Source organism: Polyodon spathula, chromosome 41 (assembly GCF_017654505.1).
Source record: "Polyodon spathula isolate WHYD16114869_AA chromosome 41, ASM1765450v1, whole genome shotgun sequence".
Classification (NCBI taxonomy): Eukaryota; Metazoa; Chordata; class Actinopteri; order Acipenseriformes; family Polyodontidae; genus Polyodon; species Polyodon spathula.
In genome coordinates, this window is record NC_054574.1 from 1,069,166 (window position 1) to 1,092,947 (window position 23,782).

Genomic DNA, 23,782 nt, shown 5'->3' on the forward strand with positions numbered 1-23,782 from the left:
TAACATTATATGGCAATACATTTTTTATATAGGTCTCTAGATACAATACATGAAGGACTAAAGACCCTAGTTTTGTGCTTCTAAAGGTTATATTGTGTGTATTCAAATACCTACCAGAACTATTATTTTAATAAGGTAGCAGAACTATTGATAGTGGTGGGTGTGCTAATAAAGTCTCACATATAAGTCCAAGAACTGGAATAAACAGCAGACTTCAGATAACGTGAGAGTACAGACAGTACTTTAATCTGACTGTATACATTTTTCAAGATAGTGGACCCTATTTTCCACTGTGATTTAATGATAATGAAAAAAAATGACTTCATTTTCATATATGTGTGCATATATACATATACATACACACAATAACAAGTAGTTGTCAAACACCTACAAATACCTCCAATGTTTTGATTCAAACATAGGCTCCCTTGAGAAAGATATGTACAACATATCGGAACGTTGGGCAGCTGGCTCTTTGAGCTAAAATATATATATATATATATATAGACACACACACTGGTTAATTTTTTTTATTTTTATTAGGGGAAGTGTAAAATCCAGTCCAATTTCCCAAAACGTTTTATAACTCAATGCACTCACATTGTAACGGTTTATCAAACTATATCATTTCATCGGTTTATCAAAATATATAGTAAAGTAGGGTGCACGTGTGAATTACGGATTATATATATATATATATCATATAGTATATATATATATATATTATATATATATATATAATAAGACCGTTTAAGGTTAACAGAAGAATTGTCTTCTCAGGACGCAACGAAAATTTTAGGACAAATTTTTGTTTGTTCGAAGATGTTATTCTTTAAAATGGTATTAAACAAAATAATAAAATAATAATAATAATAATAATAATAATAATAATAATAATAATAATAATAATAATAATAATACAAGGCCTGTTTTATAGCATGTACTTTACCTGTCATCCAACAGCCCATTATCATGTCACAGCCGAGTGCTCTTTCCTACAGGTCACTTTGTTTAAAATGACAAGGATAATGCACACGTCAGAGAGCTGACAGGCCCGACCATCCTTCAGAGATAAAAACGGGAGACGAGTGCCTGTTCTTATCTCGGCTACATGGCCGCGTCTATCATCTTAGCGAGGCGGAACATGATTTCTCCAGAGAGCACTTTTTTCATTTCCTGAGTTTAAGGAAATCAAATAACTAGCATTTGTCTTCATCTGAATATGCTTGACCTGTTAACGTGATGGTGTCCCTGCATTCTGTAGCAGATTGCCTCCGCTGAATTTAAATTAACAAAAACAGAACATGCTCCCTGACATCCTTCAGAAACACAGACGTTGAAAGCAAAGCAGTTGGATTAGTAATACTTTAGCAATTCCTATTATACCGTATCTACAAATCTCAGTTCCTTATAACCAACGAGGGCACTGACCTTTTGATTCTATGCCATTGAACAAATGCATTATTTTACAATAAAGACTATATTTAATGCTGTGATCCCTGGTGTGATTTTTTTTCCCCAGTGTCGCAGTGATTCTGGTTTTATATAGCTAATCCATGCAGCGATAGTAAGAGTGGTATAGTGTTAATTGTTATAGTTGTCATTACTTGGAAAAAAAACACCCATAGGAAACCTGCAAGGCAGCTAGTTTATTTAAATTTTTTTAACAGCCATTTAGCTAGAAATAGAAGTTCCATTACATTTTACCAACGATTTAATGTAAACATGAACTCAGTTTAGAAGACTGAAGGGTCCTGATATTTAATATATTTATTTCGCCTAATTAGCAGAGTAGCCTTTAAGGTTACACTTACAACACAGGGCACCCACAACTTACACCTTACAGCAGGATCTATTCAGTGTATATACATGTATATGCATCTGTTTAAACACTACATTTGCACCACTGTCTTTAAACGATTTAAAACGATGGCTGTATTTACATCTGCCACAGTTTGGATCACTGGAACAAACCCCAGCAGCTGTAAGTTGCCATGTCCTAACGTTCCATACGAGAGACAGGACACAAAGTACTGGGCTTTTTTTTTTTTTTTTTTTTTTTTTTTTTTACCGCACACATCTTGGGGAGGCACATGAAATGAAACCAGCGCCTAGCGATTGCAGAGCAAGAAAATAATTTGTTTCAACTAAATCCAGGCAGCAGGCAGGTCTGCGGACTGTATATTAGAATCGATCAAACCACAGTATTCTCTTAGACAGCGAGGATGGCCGTTTCTCAGAATAACGAGTGTGACAATGTTTGTATATGGATTTACTTTATTCTGGTCAGCTATACATGCTCACAATTATATATCTTCTTGACTTGGTTTATGTAAAGGCTAAATCTTTGGCTTTGGTTATTTCATGGTGTTATAAATGTACGCAAGCTGTTGACCCAGTTATTAAAGATTAGACAAATCTCACAGATTGTGTAAAAGAGTATGTCCCTTGCTATGTCGAAGGCACGTAGTATTTGGAGTTTGTACTAATAACGGAGAACAAAAAGCAAATTACTTTGAGACTTTTTAGCCCCTGGTGTGCAAAGTACAACAGGAAATGGCAACTTTATTATAACCTTTCTCACTGTGTGATGTGCAATAAAAGTGAGCGCTTTAAGTTATGAACGTAGAGAGAAGGCAAATATTCTGTCTTGGAGCAAAATAATCATTAAATGGACCTCTAGCTGGAACATCTAAGAGTCGTCCTGAGGTCGTGCTGAACATGCTACTCGAATCAGACATCCACCCATTAAAAAGAATTCAAACATATTCTGAAAGAGATCATTTCAAGACCTGTTCTTAATACATCACATGACTTGATGAATTTAGTGTAATACAGGCCGCACGACTCCCACAGCAACATGCAAAGTCTTTCCTCATTTTCTAACCTCACTCATTAGATCTAAATGCTACTGGAAAAACTCAAACCCCATCTCTATCCTTTTAACACACTAACTATCATCACTGTCCGCTCGATTCTAACATTTCAAAAGTAGCACCTGGAGTGCACTGGACTGGAATTCGACTGATCGCACTTATCCCTGAGGCATCTACCTTAGTGTCCACACTTATCCCTGAGGCATCTACCTCAGTGTCCACACTTATCCCTGAGGCATCTACCTTAGTGTCCACACTTATCCCTGAGGCATCTACCTTAGTGTCCACACTTATCCCTGAGGCATCTACCTTAGTGTCCACACTTATCCCTGAGGCATCTACCTTAGTGTCCACACTTATCCCTGAGGCATCTACCTCAGTGTCCACACTGAAGCCACTACTGTAACTATGCACTTAAACTATTAAGCAAAACCAGGTTGCCTTTTGAGGGTTAACTGAGTCTTATCCATCACTGTGATTTAGCCTTGCATGACAGTTTTAAATGTGTGTACCAAAGGTTAAAAGCCACCGTGCCAATAACTGAATAAAATTAGACTATCAGTCAATAACCATCAACATACACTTAAACGCTTCCATTCAGATAGCTCTACTGCTGGATAACCGTGTGGACTGCAAGGCTTTACATACAGGGAGCCAAACAAACTGGCTCACATGCATGAAGTAGAATGATTGAACTTTTCTGTGTGTGTGTGTTTAGCACACTTTGTTTCCAACCTAACTGCAGGATCTTTTTATGTCAGGAATGTTGAATGCAAAATCTCATTTGTAATCTGTATATGGCAGACACAATAAAAGCACATCAATAACCCAAGCAGGTGGCAGGAGGAAATGAGAATGTTTTTTTAGGAGGCTGCAAAACTGTAGAGAGCTCCACCTGGAACGAAGGCAAGATGGGATGGTTTGACTTGTACTGCGGCAACAGTGAGTTTACAACAAGAAAACTGAGTGACCACTAATCAGTGCACCATCTGCAATTCAACTGTGAATAAAAACAATGTGCAAAATCACTTACTCTTCTTGAATCTCTGAGTTTATGTACAACGGTAATGTGGAAACTTGTGGAAAAGTGCAGCACATATGAATACTTCTATCTAACGGTTATTCAACTTCTTGCATTATACCCTTGTTTATGTAATGTTTATTCAACTTCATGCGTTATATCTTGGTTATTTTGAAGTAAATTTTACTTAGTGATGCTAATGAGGGGAACACAAATTGATGACATTTTAATACAATATATTCATGTGAGGCTTTGCATCCACAAATAGGAACATAAGATGATGTATTAAATATAATTTATTTAGCATTATATATATATATATATATATATATATATATATATATATATATATATATATATATACACACACACACACACACACACACACACACACATATATATATATATATATATATATATATATATATATATATATATATATATATATATATATATTGCCTTGTGTGTGAAATCTGAGATGCATAGCCCCCTTCTGCCAGCGCATCAATTCCCAGCAACTGGTGCCCTTATCTAAAAACACCAAGATGAAAGCTAATCCGATTCAGAGTTGCCAAGTGTCTCGTTTTTACAATGGAAGCATATATACCAACATCCATACCTACATTTATGATATCTGCTAGTATCTTAAATAATTTTGAAATATAAGATCCTACCTTCTCGTCTTGGTCGCTCTCAGTGTCACACTGAAATGCAAAAGAAGAACACAGTCAATTCATTTTCAAGGACATTAGCTACATAAAGCGTTACACAGCGTTGGGAACCGGAAGAATCATGGTACGTACACGGGAAAGCAATCTTTGAACTCTGTGTATCATCCGTCTACAAACTATGGGCACCAGAGGGAACTGGTGGCAGGCAGCCCGAGTGTGACAGTTTTACACACTAGGGTTCATAGTGTGGATGGAAAAATGGCATAACAATAGTAGACCACCTTCTAGAGCACACAGCATGTTAATTCTACTTCTAATTTGCATTTGTCATTAAATAACATTAATATTATAAATGGCCACTGGGGGTGTGCAACTGTAATTTCCTACCCCCTTGCAACTATGACAAACCAAAATCAGTTCCAAAGGGGACAGAAATAACAGCTGTATAGTTGGCATTTTCAAACCAGAAATGCAGCACTTAGAAGTGGTTAGAAAAAATATTGTTGTGCTGGAATAGTTAATAAGCATGGTAAATAATGAGAACAGAGAATGCTAGAGCATATACATAATAGGATATTAAATATAATCCCTTTATGTTAAATATAATCCCTTTAACAGCTTATTAAACAAAATCAAAGCAGTGAAGTTCCGGGATGTGTCTGGATATGGAAGTTATTAATGCAAACACACTAGCAGGTTTGCGCTTAAATGTCCTGAACAAAAATAAAGAATATATAAAATCGCTCAGCATTCTTTAAAAGAGAATAATGATGGCATGCCGACATTTTCATACCGCTGGCAATGCATGCCTGGCAATGCAAAATATTATAGCCACTGTTTCTTTAAAAATGCCACAACCCACATATGTTTTGTCGTAAACAAGATTATCAGAGTGTAACAGAGGTCGAGGTTGGGGAGATGTTTCACGGCACAGTAGATTGTTAAATGCAAGCTACAGCAGATCTTTCAGTAAAGCCCCTTTGGACAGGGACAAACCAAAAACCACCGCAGACCAGAAACCACAAACGCCTTACTTATTCCTCCAAGTTTTAGAAGAGGGAGAAAAAAGACTTAGAATTAAAAAAAAAAGGGTTAATGTCATTCTTCCCAATTTCAATTTCAAGGTCCACTTAATTCGATATCAACTCATTACTTCCATACCCAAAGGCATCTCGTATCTAAGCATATGGTCGAGGACTGGGAGCTACTGGTTACTGGAGACCATTAAAAAAAAAAAAAAAAAAAGACACACAAGCGCGACGATTAAAAACCCCCCTCCTTGTCGGTTTGTGTTGATTGACAGCCCTGTGAGTTGGGCCAGCACTGCTCCTGCCTAAGCCTTTGTTGAGCTGGGGCCCCACTGAGCTCAAAGGTACCGGCTCAATTTCTGGCACTGAATTCCCTCACTGGCCCATGGACTTTTGCCGCAAGCTCAGCAGGAGCACGGCATCCAATTTACAGCTCTGTCCTCCAGAGCCCTGAGAGCCAGCTCTGGCAGAGACGAATGATGGTCAGATTCAACAGCTCATAAATTATGCAAAGGCAATAAACGCAGTGAGCAAACACTTCTAACACTCTTGCTGCTCCTGTCTCTTAATATACTTTATAAAAAGCCAGCAGCCATACAGAAAAGTCATAGCTGCACATAAAAATGCTTTGTGCTCTCCACTTTTTTTTTTTTTTTTATGTTTTATAATAACCAGCGGACAATTTAAAACCGAGTTTGTGTGGAAATACAATGATTGGTAATCTTACAAGCAGTAAAAAACAGGAGTTTTGTGATGAAAATGTAACAGATACATACTATCTCTATGTGTGTGTGTACATATATCTCTATATATGTATATATATATATATATATATATATATATATATATATATATATATATAAAAGGAGAGAGAGAGATTTAAACAATGAAAACAGGTACGCACATTTGTCTGGTAAAAGCCAACAAGAAAAGTAATCACTTTGCTTTGGAAAACACTACTAGTGTAACAGCATAGAGGCAGTCAGCAACTGAAGAGTTAAAACAAAATCCAGGAATGAATTATTATTATAAAAACCCCAAGACTTTTCTTCTCTCTCTCTCTCTCTTCCCTGCCTATGCATCCAACTGCTTTGATTGCTGGGATATAAGCACGCTGAAATGACTTGCCCTTGCTTGTGAAGCAAATGGAACATGCTAATAGAACTCCTCACATTACCCGATGCAGAAGTGCCATAGCTCATTACTTTAAGATAAAAGGATATCATTGTAGACGGCAAGCAGAATTGACTTTCTGCAGCTCGACTTGATGATGATTTAATCAACTGCTCTCCTTCACTTCTCATCCCAGCGCCTGTCGCTTTTGCAGGTGCCACTAAATGAGAGGCTCAGAAAGCGCGTATAGCGAGAGAAAGAAATTGCTGTCATTACTTTTCAAGAAAGGAGGTATGCAAATTTTTCGACAGTAAAAAAAAATTGCCTTCATAATGGGCAAAGTAAAACCCGAGGATCATGCTCGACAGGCAAGGGCAAGCAATTTGTATGTCCTTAAAGCAAAGCAATCACACTCATTTATAAACGTTGTGCTCCATAAGAAAAGCTACAAATAATAATACCAGGAAGAGAAAAAAAAAAAAACTGGCAGCAAAACTGGTCCACAAGCTTTGTGCATTAGCATCTCTAGTATAGAACCCAGCATATTGTAACATGACCATTTCTAAATTATACCACCATGCTTGTTCAACACATGGGCACGGAACAATAAGGCTGTTTGGACAGAAGGTGCCCATCTTTTGATCACACACCTCACTGCAACAGTAAATTGTACAGGGCACTGCCATGTTAGTGGGCACTGGAAATGACACTAATGATGCATTGTCTGCTAATCAGTTCACTTGGAAATGCCCAGGCTTGCCTCCCATAAAGGAATAGAAATCCTGCAGGAATTTTATGTATTACTGAACTGATAATTTATAATAATATCATTATATATTGCATATATATGAACTACAGTACATACACGTTTACACTGAAATTGCTGCCTAAAGCAAAACACGCTACATTTTAATGACTATGAGGAAAAATAAACAATATTTCTGCAATATTATATATATATATATATATATATATATATATATATATATATATATATATATATATATATATATATATATATATATATATGAAACCAAAAAGTGTGCCGTAAGCAATGTTGTAATTAACAGAATATAAGCTACAACAATGTAGCCATTGCAAACGTCTGGCAAAATTCACTTTTGCTTTAGGCTGTCAAAATACTGTATCAAAATACTAGTATTTTAATACTACTATATATGGAATGTAATGAGCAACCTGTGTATAGCGCTGTATGACTGGGCAGACTTACACAACAGGCACCTCTTGTATACTCCTCTAGCTACTGCCAGAGTATCCCAGTTTACTGCATAGCTCGCATGATACACTGCCCACTGCACAGTTTCTTCTAAAAAGCGTGTGTGCACACTTACGAGTATACTCTCTTAGGTCCTTCTGTCTTTCCCGGATTTGTTAAACGATATGTTTAAAAAAAAACAGTTTCCATGTAATGAATCAGTTATCCATTTTCTCTGTGAAACAGCGATCTGCCCAGCTGTTGCCTGATCCAATTGGCAATCAACATGTACAACAGTCTCCCTCAGCCAGTGCCAGGTAGAAATAATTACACTGTGTCAAAAATGCCAACAGGTACAATATTTCAAAATGTCCTCTTTCTATTCAGAGCTAAAACCTGTCCCTTGCAGTGCATCCAGCAGGGGAAGATATCAACAAACAGACAAGTAAAGACCCGTGTGATTGTGCGGCGCTGTACAGTAAACTCCTACCATCTCCATTCCCTAAAAAAACTACAATACAGAACACAGTTAGAAAAGCTGGTTATTCACCCAGACATCTGAGATGCTTCCATGCTCCCAGACTCACAATTAGGGACCATAAACAAGTCTATCTGCATCCTCGTCAAAGGGCATACTAAATCATACCACCTGTGCACTGTTACAAAACATGCACGTTAAGAAAATTAATCTTACAGGAGCAATGCTGCAGTGTCAAGAGGGGATCAAATCTTGGGCAAGTACGTTTACCTTTCTCAACATGTTTGACACAAGGAAGGTTTATGTGATTTGATCATGCCTTTTTCAACAATAACTTACATGTGTGCCTGGTAATCTATACTTCTATCTGTCTCTTTGATCATCAGTACCCAGAAGTGCTACAGAGAGACTTGTTTATCTCAAAATCTGACCTGCCGAAGTTACGTAGGGTCAGACCTCTGGCATAGACTGGCTCTGCACAGTCTTGCTGTGTGATTTACTGAAAGAAGTAACAGCCCCATATAACAGGATATTTTGTAACTTTACACTAGCATTGTATTGCACACACGGTAGTAGTTCTGCAATACAATATTGTCCCAAATAAATATTGCGGTATGTGTTTTTATTTATTTATTTAACAAGAATGGAAAGAGTTAAGGCGCAGATTGCTTTCCAGCGAGTGTGGGACAGTATGAAGGATGGCAGCTCTTGCCAGGGTCAGATCTGACAGTGCCAATTTGATGTGCTACCGTCAAGGGCTTTCTAAAAAGCTGTGCGTCCTGATGGTTTTCTGATGTGAACAGTCGCATCGCAAAATGGTTTTCCTCTCCCGCTGCCTTTGCTTCCATCTGCTGCTGGGGCGAGGCGCAGCCGGCTGCCTGCCTGTCACAGCATGCATTCAAATTAGCTGGGGAGGAGGTGCTCAGTTGTGCTAATTACATTTTAATCATTGGAAATGTGTTGGCAAATCAAACCTTGATTGCCATCTTGGAGTCTGTCTCCTCCAACAGCGAGGAGGGCCTGCATGCATTAGCCAGGGTCTGCTGGGCCGACTGCTTTCACAGAAAATAGAATACGATGCCCGCTGGCCTACCGCTGAGCCTGCTTTGGCACATTATTGAAAAGCCAGAAAACGTATTTCAAATCATCACCGTGTGAGATCTGTTCATTCTCACAACCCTGGGAAACTGAACTGCCTGCAAGTTGAACTATTATTTTCTTTTAGTCTTCCTTCTTACAACAGAAACAATCCACATTTTAAACACAGTAGATGCAGCAAGCCTGACTGCCACTTTACAGCACACAGTTCATGGTTTGTTTTTTATTTAGTGGTCGCCAATGGATTTTTTTTTTTTTCCCCAATTTGGAATCGCCAATTGCACGTATTAATTTCGGTCCACTAATGCAACCCCCGTGCTGACTTAGCGAAACGGCAGCAGACACGCGCGTCCTCCGAAACGCGCCCTGACAAGCCATCTTTTTTCTCACTGCAGGTCCACAGCGAAGCCATCAGACCTATGGTGCCGGAGGACAACACAGATCTGAATGGCTCCACAGCAGACCTGCAGGTGCCCCGTCGGCCACAGGAGGCCCTGGTGCGCGGTGAGCCAAGGATTAACCTGCTGACCTGAGCCGTCCTACCCGGGCGGCGCTTGACCAATTGTGCACCGTCCCCTGGGAACTCCCGGTCACGGTCGGCAAATGACATACGATACGAACCAGCGATCTCCAGGCTACAGGGCGCAATCTGCACTCCACACAGAGCGTCTTTACTGGATGCGCCACTCAGGAGCCCAACAGAGCCCATGTTTAAACATTAAAGGGCAGATCTGCAACTTGGAGAAATGCCATGTAAATTTACAGAGGTGAACTGGTATTAAGATATGGAGTTATATAACGTACAGATGGATATATTCTGGATGCACTTATATCTACACAATATAAAAGATATTGATATTTTACAACTTAATAAACAGAAGTTTCCTTACATGAGTTTTAGTATTCCATAAGGAGAGCAATTAAACAGAGGATTGATGACATCACCATCCCATTTTAATAGCATTTGTTTGATGCTCAGCTGTCTCATTTATGAAATTAGAAAATGGAATAATTTGCTTAGGGGGGATTCAGAAAGTCACACATTGTGACATAAGGCTGATGTCTACTGTATCGGCCAAGTGCAAGACGCCAGGGAGGCTCAAGCCAGGTTTGAAGTCTGATGTATTACAGCCAGGGCGAATCTAAATACAGTACATTGGTTCAACAACTTAGATCATAAAGGAACACAATTTACTAACAAGTTGGTGGCTACTGTAGCTTCAAATGTGACTTTTTAATTGCTCTTTTTTTCTTCTTTCCTCTATGACGTTTGAAACCATTCTGAGTAGTTCTGGGCTCTCTTGTTCCAATACCGAGTTATTAACGGTTCATTCATTCAAATATGCTTTTAGGCTGTGGATTTTCCATACAGGCTCAAAGCAGCTCAAAGCCAGGTAAAAGGAGATTTATGATAGTAACTTAACATTAGAGCAACGAAACGCAGAACCACGCGGAATGTTTGGAAACACCAGTATGGGGCTTGAAAAACAAAAAGTAAAATGACATTTGAAGGAACAAACTGTTATCCATTATTTAGGAAAATAATACAAGATATTTTTTTTTTTGAATATAGCGATTGTCAGAGCATATACTAGCAGAAAACCCTTTGAAAAAATATTTGAAATGTTAACGAATTAAAAGAAAAAAAAAATGTTTGTAAAATCACTGGGGTTAAATTGAGAGGTAGTACAAGCGTCTCTGACCAGGCTTAGTCTACTACTGTACACCACTAACAATTCTCCCAGGATGGCTTGGGAAAACGGCTCTTTGGAAAGGGTTAATGCGGCAGGGAGGTGCGGAAAGTACTTCTTTAAAAGAACATGTCAGTTTTGCCTCTTTGCTCAACAGATGTGAGGCAGCGCCCGGAGTGGAGCTTGGCACAGACAGATGGTGCCGGAGGGCGTCTTTCTGTTCTGCTGCTCTCAGGAGTTCAGCCGGGCACGGAGGGGGTTCAGCGTTTCTTAGCAGAGGGTAAAATCCATTTGTTACACCAGCTCCAACTGGGCTTTTAGCACCAAACTTAATGTCTAAAACCAATGAGGCATCTCACCTTATCATTTCAGAAACACGCACACAAAAAACATGCCCCTGGGCTCACAATGTTCATATACAGAAGACGTGATTTCAAATGCATCTTCCGGCTTCCTTATTGATTTCTATTACTGCTAAGGTTTCCCATCTGTGCCCCTTTTATACCCTATAAAATAAGTGTCTTTTGGGGGCCAGAAGCAGATGCTGGATTAATGAAAAGATTAATAGAAGATTTTAAAACAGTTAAATGCAATCAGATTCCATTGTTTATACATTACAGAATATCCCCGGGGATGCATCATTTTCCTGTGCATTTTAATTACAGAGTGCACATCCAATATTAGCATTGAAGAGAGTTGCCATCTTTATTTCATTGAATTCTTACTTATAAATCACATTGTCTCCCCTAGCCAATGTTAGTACTGTATTTTGTGCACCACTGGAAATATTAACCTGCACATGCCTTCTAACTAAACAACAATGTGTATACAGTATGCAAAACTATCTTTTAGTATCCCAACTAACTCAATTTACCAATAGAACAAATGGCCTCAAACAGATGGCCACCTGCCACATAGCTTTGTTAAATGTTAAACAGTGTGTTGTGCTTGCGTTTTTGGTCCTTTACTGAAGTTGGATTGAGCTTTCATTTAGCAGCGTACGCCTGTGCCAATCGCTCTCCTTCTAATCACTAGTCCCGCACACATGATGGCACACAATTAACTTCCCTCGTCTCAGGTGGCAGGCTGGGTCATTGCCCATCACATCAAGTTTTTACTACGGAATTTTCTTCGTCATTAACTGTAGCTTAGAACAGCGAATTAATATGCAACCGTGCGCGAGAATAAAGAAGTGCTCAGCTTCAGATAGCTAGAAAGGGTCCTTTCATGATGGCAGCCTGCCAACCGTGCGAAGACCAACAACTGCACCATCTTGAAGCTATTCTGGAAAACAAGGAAGCAATCTTTCCATTAAAATGAAGCAGTCTTGGTGTATTTACTATTACAGAAGGCTTCATCTAGAGACGCTGGTCTAATCTAGGCCAAATGCAAATATGAATTATCCATATTAGTCCGATGCAGTCCCCAAGCTTTTTTCTTTTGACAGCCAGACCCCCAGTGGCATCCTGAGTGCTGCCATCACTGTTTAACTATTCACAAGCACTTGGCCTCTCTGCTTTAATAGACTTACAACATGACGGAGCTTTACAAAATTGGGTCAGCCTAGAGAAGACCACTGTCCTGTAAATTCAAGAGTCCAACTTTTATTTTCACTTTAAATGCAGATAATTAGCTTCCCCTGTTGCAAATATCTGCCCCTAAATACATGAATTGTTAAAGTATAACAATATAACATTAACAGTAAGTGTTTGCCATTGCTAGTTTCTGCTTTACTGTTGTATCTTTGCTGGGTTTTCTTAATTCCACCAGGGCTGGTTTCTTTGTTGGGTTTCAGAGGCAACGGGGATGAAGCACGGGATGCTACAATACAGAAAGCAACGTTAGCAAGAGGGGAAAGGAAAAAAAATAAAATAATAATAATGAAGATGGAAAAAATATTAACTGTTAGCTTTGAAAAAAAAAAAAAAAATGTTTTACTTTATTATAAGAAAGTTTGACTTGAACTGCAGTATAAAATGATCATTTCTTTCCTAGCAGTGTCTAGAAATAAACAGAAACACTTCAGGTATGGCTTTCTTTCAACCACTCAGTGTGTCAAAGTATCTTGTTAATAGAGCATCACAAAGTACTCGCCGCTCCTATCTTGAAAAAAAAAAAAAAAAAAATATATATATATATATATATATATATATATATATATATATATATATATATATATATATATATATATACACAACGCTAGGGAGATTTAAGACATGCTTGGCTCTGAAGCTGCTTTAGAGTTTGTCATCTCAACTCAGTGTAAAGCTTTTGCTGATGACAGGATGACAGAAAAATCTGTTTTCCTTTCCGTATCACAGAGCTCCATGTAGGAATGCTGTGAGATGTGTCCGGGCTGCTCTCAAAGAGGGGAATGTTGAGATGCACCCACACCCGATGGGAAGCTCTTTTAACCTGCACTACTGTAAATTTCATCTGACCGAAAAAAAAAAAAAAAAAAAAAAAAAGAGTGGGCTTTTCAATGAACCGAACTTTCAAAAGAAAGACAGAGGGGAAAAAAGAGCCGTTTATACAAAACATTAACTGTCCGACAATCACATGATCGTGCTTTCTTTTTTTGTGGTTGACAACATAACATATGGTGCACACTTTTCCATCCTTTTTTGTGCAACATTGCCAACAGAAAGCACTGGAATCACTATAGTCAAACTATTTATAATAATTGTTTATAAACCTAAAATAAAAAATAAATACAACTTCAGGCAAATAAAACTATGAAATAATGCTTACTAACATATTTTACCCCCTCAAAGTCCAGTCATCTCATTAGGCATCTTGTCCTTAGGCAACCACGATTAAAAATACCACACACTTAAAAACTCTATCTTTAATAATTAAACCCATGAAAATGTTTTTTTTTTTAAATCTGAATTTACATTCCGTAGGGTTCTCTGGTTTCCTTGTACAAAAATCTTTCTTGGCTAATTATAATTTGAGACAAATAATTTACTCTCTGTTGTTTACATGGGAGTGAGGCTATTTTTCCTCTGCTAAAAGGTTTGGCTGAAGGAGGAAGTGATGTTGTGACGTAATGACAGTAAACAGATCTAAGATAGGCTGCCATGGCAACAGCTGCTTCATCTGGGGTGATGAAGCCACTACAATACAGCACAATTGCCACTTATTAACAGGGACAGGTCCACTGAATGGCTGGAGAAATCATTCACGTCATAGTAAATGGCTAAGCTCACATTAACCACTTTGAAATGTGTTCAGTTTGATTTTGTTTTACTCTGCTGTTGGACTGGTTCACAAATCTCATTAGCTCAACTAAAAGCTAACTAACTGGTTTTTTGTACAAGGGTGGTTTTCAATTTGTATTTGTTTTGTAACTAGCCTCAGATTGGTATAATTGGAAAGGGATGCAATTTCTACTAATGCAGCCCTAAAAACAACGTGTTAATTCATACAGTACATCACAATGAAACTAAGTTTGTTTAAATTCACTTCATCAATTTAGGCCAGATGCTCAGTTCAATGAAATTAAAAGCAACTCATGCTTACTGTTAAAATAATTTATTTACTGCGCTGAAAAGCATTCCCTTTTCCTCAGTACATTAAATCAACTTCATTTTAAAAAAATCAACCATTTTATCCTCTGAGCTTTCAACAAATGCTCATTCTTTTCACCCAAGTTGATGAAGGCGAATTACTGAAATCTAATTTAATCCTTAAGATGCTGGTTGCAAAAGTGTTCAAATAAAAAAAAAGAAAAAAGGATCAGCCCGCTGGGAGAAGCCCAGCAGCTGAGAGGTTAAAGTGACATCGCTCTTCGTTAATGGTTAATTATCACACTGAGCAGTAGAGGAAGGTGTCAGCACCAGGAATCTGTTCCCATGCATGCAATGTCATGGCTTATCAGTAATCAGAAAATGCATCTTAGTATCACACATTTAGACAAGTAACAGAATACTAGGTGGGGTAAACCGACCATGTACAAAATGTAAAATTTGCATTCTTATGTAATCAATGTAAAAATCTACGCAAACCGCAAACCAGCTGCTCTGCAAGCAAGCATCTTTCCCACTGTACAAGGGAGCTTGGCTGGAACGCACAGGGAGTTATAGAGCTTTTAAACTCATGCATTAAAAAAAAAAAATGTGGAAAACTAGCATAAATCACGTATATAAATAAATAAATAAATAACAACACACACATACACACACACACACACACACAGCGCTGACTTACCAGTGTCACCAAAATCCTCTTTCATGTGCATTAGGGTGTGGTTTGTTTATTTTAAATTAGTAAACGGTTTGATGAATTTCCTTGAATCAAATTAAATGTGTACATCTCAAAATGTTTTTCGTCGTTTCAATTTTCTAGAATTTTGAAAACTTTTTATCTATGCCTTTATAATTTGAAATCTGGACGTCACTTTGATGTGCTGGTGTTTCCGGCTGGTTTGTACAGCTGTTCCAAGCTGAAGCTGTTTATTAAGACGTTTGTGTTTATTAACTACATGTGGCACTCTCTTATTATCTCACAGGGGTCGTTTAGGAACTGTAAATAATAAAGCTTTAAACTCCTGGAGTTTATACAGATTGAAAGTTTACTTATAGTAATAACTAATACAATGTTATCAACTTCTACACATTACTGTACTTTTTATTTGTCTACTGTGCAATGCAATAAACTGTATTTTAAAAAGCATTTGCATTATATTAAAAAAAAAAAAAAATCACAGAATATAGTATATATAATGTGTGTTTGTGCTTAGAAAATGTTGATGTATTTTTTAACTGGTATCTGGTAAAACACACATGGCAACCTTTCATTTTCAAAACCTCACTGAGAAAGCTTTGTGCCCCATTTAAAAGAAACAAAGATCACACCACGTGGGATATCACAAGTATTATTTCAATTAGTAGCAGTGCTTCAACCAAATGGGAGTGTGTCTGTCTGCCTCCAGAAAGTAATTTAAAGAATGAACCATGTTCAATAAAGAGATTTGAAAGAGAGAATTGAAAAAAAAATGTAACCAGAATAATAAGGCTTACATTTCAGTCAATCCCATTTAACATTTTTCTTTGTTTTTCATATAAAAAAATAACACATTCCAGTAAAAACCTGGCTCCCATATAAACAAAGGTTCTATGCAACAACAATATGCCTTAATCAAATTCATTTAATTTCATGCTTCACAACACACCCCTTCGCGCATTACTGAAGCACACATCACTTCTATTATTCCATGTGGCATTTACACAGAGTTGCACGCACTGCTATCTTTGCCTTGAAACTAAAAGCCAAGGCTAACACAGAAACGAAGAAACAGCAAACTGTAAACTCGGAAATTATTCGGCTTTGGAAAATTACAGGGTGGAAGTGGAATTCATTTACTCTCCAAAAAACCGCACTTGATTGCACCATCCACTTAAAGGCTGCCACTGAAACACTGCAGACCTTTTTTTTTTGTTTATGTTTCCAACATTATTCTAAGCCATTGACTAATATTCCCCTGATACTTCCATCAAAGTGTTCTGAACTCCATTCATTCTTTGTACCGCTATTAATGTCCTGCACGTTTTATGACAACCCGGTCTGTCCTCTCTTAAAGAAAAAAAAACAGCAAAGTGTTTTGTCAGCCAGTATTACTCTCCAATTACACGGTCAAAACATCATATTAAAAGCACATTGTTGTCTGGCTGCAGTCCTTTGATCGTGTTGCCATGGAATGTGCTTAGCATTACGGCCCAGTATGATGTATGTCTGCTGTCAGTGCAGAAATAACATTAAATGCTGCCGAGCCGGCCCCACCTGCCGTGCAGTATGTTCTCAATCCCTCAGGCAGGGCTTAGTGGCACTCAGCTGAGAAAACTTCCTCCCACTGTGCAAACTGGGAGCAATGTTCTGTTTTGAGGGCGCTTATTTCCTCTCTCAATAGGATAAAGTACAATTTTTTTTTATATTGATACACAAATAAAAGCGTTTCAAAGCTTGTAAAAGCCCTGAAAGTGTTTCATTTTATAATGCGTTATTCTACATTGTTGCCTTTCCGTGTTACCTGTCTTTCTCGGAAACCTAGCTGGCTTTCCAGTTTGTATACATTACCTCAAGGTAGTTTTAGCTACAGAAGTAGATTAGTGCTAATTTCTGGAACCACAAAGTAACATGAAACAGCCTTTTTAGTAATATAATATTTTCCGAACAAAATGTCAAATGTAAATATGACATGACATAATCTCGTTTTTTAAAAATACTACCAATATAATTATCTGGACTTGTACTGTAACATCCCTCCCCTGATTTCATTTTTTATTTCTTCTTTCAAGAAGTTATACACTATGAATACATGTTGTGGTTTATGAAAGTGTGGCGTACTAAAAAGGAAATAGATAGAGTGTTTGCAAAACACTGTTTCTATAACAAAGATAACAATGTCTCATATGGCAATGCAGTGCTACTGAGCTAAGCGCTGGCAAATCGAAATACAGACATTTTAAATCATTGAAAGGAGACTTCATTATGAAGCGCCTACATATCAAACCATGTGCGAGTCTTTTGTCTTTAGAAGTAAAATGCCAGGTTTGTTCCTATGATTAATATTTAAATGGTGGTGTTGTTTTGATCCGCTAATGTTTAGATCCCAAATAAGCTACATCTAACGTTCATGGCTGCATCGATGTTTGCTGCTTATCTCTTCAATATGAATGTGACAGGAAATCATAGATCATGAGTAAGCCAACTGAAAGCACATGAAGCAGAACCAATAAAACAAATGTTATGAACAGAAAGAAAGCAGTGGAATGCATGTGAAGATCCACCCATTATCTTAAAGAGCTAACTTTTACTCATCCATCTAAAGAGCGGACACCCAGGCTGTGAAGCATTGGTTTACACCAAGCAAGGCCTGGCGCTACCGCTTTTCTGCGTTTCCAACAGCGCCCCCAAGAGCTTCTCCTCTCTAGCAGGAGTCCCATACATCATTCACCAGATAGCACAGCGTATGTCAGCAGTCTCGCAGCGCTTCAAAAAAAAAATAAAAAATAACACAAGCCAATTAAAATGTAAAACGAGAAAGACGGATGGGCTAGGGTGGCTGTGGTGTGAACTTGAGCAGCTCAGAACGATACTCCCTACAACTTCCAGACCCACTAATTTGACAGCTACTCTCACCAGCCCTTTTATACCCACCTTTATAATATACAGGATCTGTTAGGGCAACTGACAACATTCCCAACGCCTGAATCCCCAGAGCATTACATTTTCTACACACAGACAGTGTGCTTTTTAGTAACCCACAACTTCGCTGGCTGGTAGCAGCAGAAAATAGTCAAGTGTTAATGACATAATCTCTCTTTCTAGGTACAATCTCTCCAAGTTACAATATGAATGCATGTTTATTTGTTTAAAAAGCACTTGATTTCATTTAGGTGTACAGCATTCTACTACCATACACTCTCCTCACAACATATGTATCCTTAACACATGGACAAAATACTGAAAAAGGATTTCTCTTTGTTCGTAAGTGTGAATAGACTAGCACAAGCCTTATCTAATTAATTTTACCCCAAAGTTCTGTGCACTTTCTGGTGCAAATTCTGTTGACTATACAGGCCCAGTAGCTCAGAGAAGTGCATTTTTTATGGTAATATTTTTTCCATCTGTTTCCCATGCCACTACTGAGCAGCAACACACCTCCATTAAAATTACAAAGCCACCCGCATGAGAAGCAGAAATGTTAACACCAGCTCATTTTAAATTCCATATTTCTTGCTTAAAAACTGCTTCTCTTGGGGAGTGCTTCTCTTCACTTTCAGTTGTTGCTGGCTGTGACATTTCCAACAGCTTCCTCACAACGACAACATTCCTTTTAAGTTTTTAAATCTTAAAACCCCAGTCACAAAGGGCAAAGCTTTGGGTCAATTTGGAAAAAAAAATACTTGATTTGAGTCAAAGCATCAATAAGCTTGTGAATTTCATAGGCAGTTACAGTAGTAGCAGGTCCACCAGATGTCCCCTTTACTGTGTTTACACATCTCAGCTTGGACACGGTTCTGGAAAGCATTTGCAAAATAAAAAGCTGGCTCCATTTTCTCCTGGAAAGCATCTGTCATCTCCCTCTGGTCCATGGGATGCTGAAGTCTCGCACACAGCCACCTCTCCAATTGATCCTAGAACCCAATGGAGGGACTGCATGGCTCCCTTGTGCTTGCAGAGCCACTCCATATTTCTTTGCAAGCCCAGTGTACCATGTGGGATGAAGTGGAGCATGGCACAGAGCAGCTGGTCACCTAAAACAGCTCTTTAACCATTGTCGCTCTGCCAGACAGGAGGCTATGACATGTACATGGCCACAGGCACTCCTTTTACTGCGGTTTGAAGTACTTGTAATATGGACAGTACCACACACTTTTGTAAATGGGCTGTCCCGTACGTTAGTAATTAATCTGTTAAGTCAATGGCATCTATATTCTGCATTGTATAAAACCTGCATCTCATCATTGCATGTCAGTTTCAGTCACAGTATTACTAATGTTTTCCTAAAGTTAGTACTTGCTGGGTCATTCTGGAGAAAAGACACAACTTTCACTGACTATTTCAGAGGTAGTAATCATTGAGGAATTGTCCCGTTTCCGTCCATAAAAACGTAAACAGGCTTGTAACTTGACCCATGGCGACCATACACCCCTCTGACAATACTATGGCAGGCGTTTCTATTTTAATTTGAAAAACAAATTAAGAGGAGATGATACGGTTTGATAAACTCAGATTTTATTCAGATTGAGTTCAAGTTGCCCCAGGGGTTACACCACCATACACTTTGCACTGCCAGATTGATGGTTTAAGTGGTTTTCTCCTTTTTTTTCTGTGTTTGTTATTGGAACAGGAGATAACCAAGGTCTCCCAGATAAGGGAATAGCATGGATAATTGAATGGAGTGCTTAAGATCTTTATCAGTGAAGAAAGACTGAAAAAATGCATCTTCTGCTTGGCTCCTTTTTGCGTGAAAACTCACACTCAGCCACTTGCAGCAATGATGCCTCCTAAGTGTCTTCCAGTGTGAGCCAACAGCTTTCAAAGTCTTGTTCAACAAGTAAAACAACTACACAAGAACTACCAGCTTCAAAAGTTTACATTGATATATTTTGCCTTTGTTTCACCTGGAGGCGTTCAGTGTCTTTCATACAAACTGCACTGCCGTATTTACTCAACGCTACTACAACACATTGCAACACTGTAGTATAGTGCAGTACTGTGCACCCAATAACTCAGAAACAGCACTACTGCAGTAACATACTACAAAGCAATACAACTGAGAAAAAAATCGCTTAAAAATGCATTTAAAATGTTTCAAAAACAAACTAAAACCTGAAAAAAACATTATTACTGTAGCCGTTTGATACTCATGAGGTTCTTCCATTCACCTGGTGGCCAAGTATTGCATTATTATAGCGCTAATAATTTCATTCCTGCTCCCAACCTCTTGAAGCATCAGCCCCCATGTAGAAGCGCCTTCCTTGTCCTGAGTATACGCTTAGCTACAATGTATTGAATTCACTTTTATTAAAAAGGAAATTTACACTACAGCACTATGGGAGTCATGCCGCTGGAGGTTGAACATTTTTATTACCCATTTCCATCTGAAATTAATCAAGCATTATGTGGAATGTAGACCACACTACAATGTACCCGGAGGGTCTCTGCAGACGTTTCTTTTATTATTATTAATAAACGTTTCACAAGGCTTCATTTCACCTACTACAGTACTGACTGACTGCAGTGTTGCACATTAGCACAAGCATGTACATTATATGCTTTTCCTAATATGCAACCATTCTTGTTTAAATGTGACTTTTTTGTGTGTGGTTGCTTTCCTTTAATATAATCAAGTACACAATAACCCTGAATATAGACGTCGGGGTACAGTTGCACCCTGAACGTTACTGTCTCTGTTGCCAAATAACAAAAAGGTATATAAGAGGTCTCTATGCACAAGCAAAATCTATTTGACACAGTAAAGAAAAAAAAAATGAAACAAACATGTTTTATAATAGAAAAGCACAGCAGGTAAAGCCTATCCTTTCTCAGTACCCTCTACCCTTATTGCAGCAGACAATATACAATCTGTTTGGACTATAATCCTTTACAGACACTACACTGTGGACCTACAACCATCCTGAAAAGTACATGCATCCAAAAGTTACATTATTAGAAGCTGGGTATCTACAGAACAGCTACAAAATAACCTGCATTATCTTAAAACAGTTTAAAGAATTATTTTGGTAAAGCAGTCAGTTATATAAAATAACAAACCCAGAGCAGCAATAATAATAAAAAAAAAAACCTCTGTAGAAATGCCAATTGTTCCTGCAGTACTCAAACGTTCCAGGTAGTTTTGCTGACAAGCAAGTTATGACGCATTTTTATAGCCAATAAACTAAATCACCATAGTATTAAATAATTAGTGGATTAAGCTGCGCAGATTAGCGGGCGCTCATCAGTCATGTACACCCCCTCACCTTTAGGCTATTGACTTAAGGAACACGACTCTTTAAATCGGCCTCTGAAAAGTAACCTAATACAGAAGTGTACTGCCTGTCGCTGACAAGGCCTACAATTGTTTGCCACTGGCAATTGGGGGAGGAAATCTAGAAAAGTTCCACATAATTCTACATGTCTGATCCTTGTCTAAATCCCTTAAGAGCTCACATTTCTGAAAACCCGCTTCTCGCTGGGCGCATGTTAATTAAAGTGTTAAAGTTATAGAAGTATTGATGTCTTTTCCTGCCCCCCCCCCCCCCCCCCCCCCCCCCCCCCCACAAAGGTAATGTTCTGTACTTGTTCAGCCCTGAAGGTACCGCTGAGCTAACTGAAAAAAGCCCCACTAAGACCAATTAAGGCCTTTACTACGAGGCTGAAAGGAAGACAAATGGAGACAGAGAGCCCGATTACAAGAAACCTTTGTACAGATGTAAAGCAATTAGAGTGGTCTCAAGGGCCAGGCACTGCGGTACCTCATAGTCATGGATCCTACATCTTGTCTAAATTCAGAACAATCCGTCTTTTTTGTTAGGGAGAAGTCGAGCCTTGTATTAGTGTCATATATCAGCTGATAGGAGAGTACTGGCTTCCTGTGCACAGTGAAGCAGTGGTGCCTGCCAGTGCATCCCTGGTGTATAACAGGAAGGGTATTATACAGTCAGTTCAAAGTTAGTACTTGCAAAGAGATTTTAAACCACGGCGCTGGCAAACATAGTTCTCAAATGGCTGTGCAGGTATTCGTTTTGAGAGTGGCTCCTAAGTCTAATCCAATACTCTGTGAAACATATTATATTACATTGTTATAGCATTTCATTCAAACAATATAAAGTCTTTTAAAAGATGAATTAATGCTGATTTGATCTACGGTTAAGTCAGGGATTTGTCATTATTAGACTTTCCAGTTTATTTTGAATTCAAAGGGATGCAAATCTATACGACTTGGATGCTTAGCACACGCTCTATAAGAATCTAGGTCATGGTGACCAAAACCCAGCTTTTTATTGGTTTGTCAATGCCAAGGATCACTTGCCACAATTGATTAAACTTTGCTGGACATTTTGCTACAATAATTGTGTTTATATGTGGTTCTGACACCTATAATGTGCTGCTTCTATCTATATGAGGAAATGCAAGTTACTTTACATTCATAAGTAGTTATTTGAATACTGCATGCAGCTAAGTGAATTGGGAGAATGTGTCAGCCAAGGGTCATGTTCAGAGGAGTATGATAAATTGGTGACTAATTGGAATATATCTGCAGTTGTGTCGGCTACAATTAGCACGCAAAACTGTCTTCAGAACCAAAATTATAAAGTAATTTTGACAAATAGCGGCCATGCCTTAGTGACCTTTCACTTTGATACTCCAAACCTACATTATAAAATGGCAGAGTCTAGAAATAAATACATTCATTCTTGTGCATTCATAAGAACACAGATAATGAAATTGTAACCTGATGATAATTGATATCATTTGTGTTTTCTCACAAGCCATTAGGGTCTATTTTAATTATCTAAGCAGTAGCATATCTTAATGTACCAGTAACGAAAACAAATAAAAATGAAGACAGTTTTGGCAAACACTTCACTGATTGGCTGATTTCTGTTGTGTGACTTATCATACCTTTAAGAAACTTCCTTTTGGTCTCTCGCTGTCTCTTCTGAAACATTTATTATCTTCCTAACAAAGAATGACCGTGAAGCCCAACAGTTAATAACACGACTTATTACCCAATTAATCTACAAATTAGTTCCCTCCATCGAGTGTCATGGAGAGATGACACCAACTCAATCTTACTGAGATCCTTTAAGGTTTTTAAATTATATTAGCAAGCTGTGTCTGAGCAATGCATTTGATAATTTTTCATTTTCTAAAGCAGTGGCATTGCTAGGATTTCTGGACGGTGGGGTTGGGTTGGTTGAAACATGAGTTGGCTTCTGTAAAGATTTGCACTTCACACTTCATGGCAGCAATGATAATGCCGTATTGTACGCCATCCACAAACAGGGTAAAACCAAAAAATTAATTGTTCAAGATCTATAAAAACCAAATCATAAACCCTAAGTGTTTGCAATTAA

General features: G+C 38.2%; 1 long non-coding RNA gene across 1 annotated transcript in view; it reads right to left on the reverse strand.

Annotated features, from left to right (window-relative positions):
* Positions 1 to 4,360: 4,360 nt before the first annotated feature.
* LOC121305117 overlaps positions 4,361 to 23,782 on the reverse strand; it is an 87,386-nt gene continuing 67,964 nt past the window's right edge. Inside the window, exon 3 of the long non-coding RNA XR_005948036.1 lies at positions 4,361 to 4,601. This is a non-coding gene — a long non-coding RNA (uncharacterized LOC121305117). The remainder of the gene's footprint in view (positions 4,602 to 23,782) is intronic.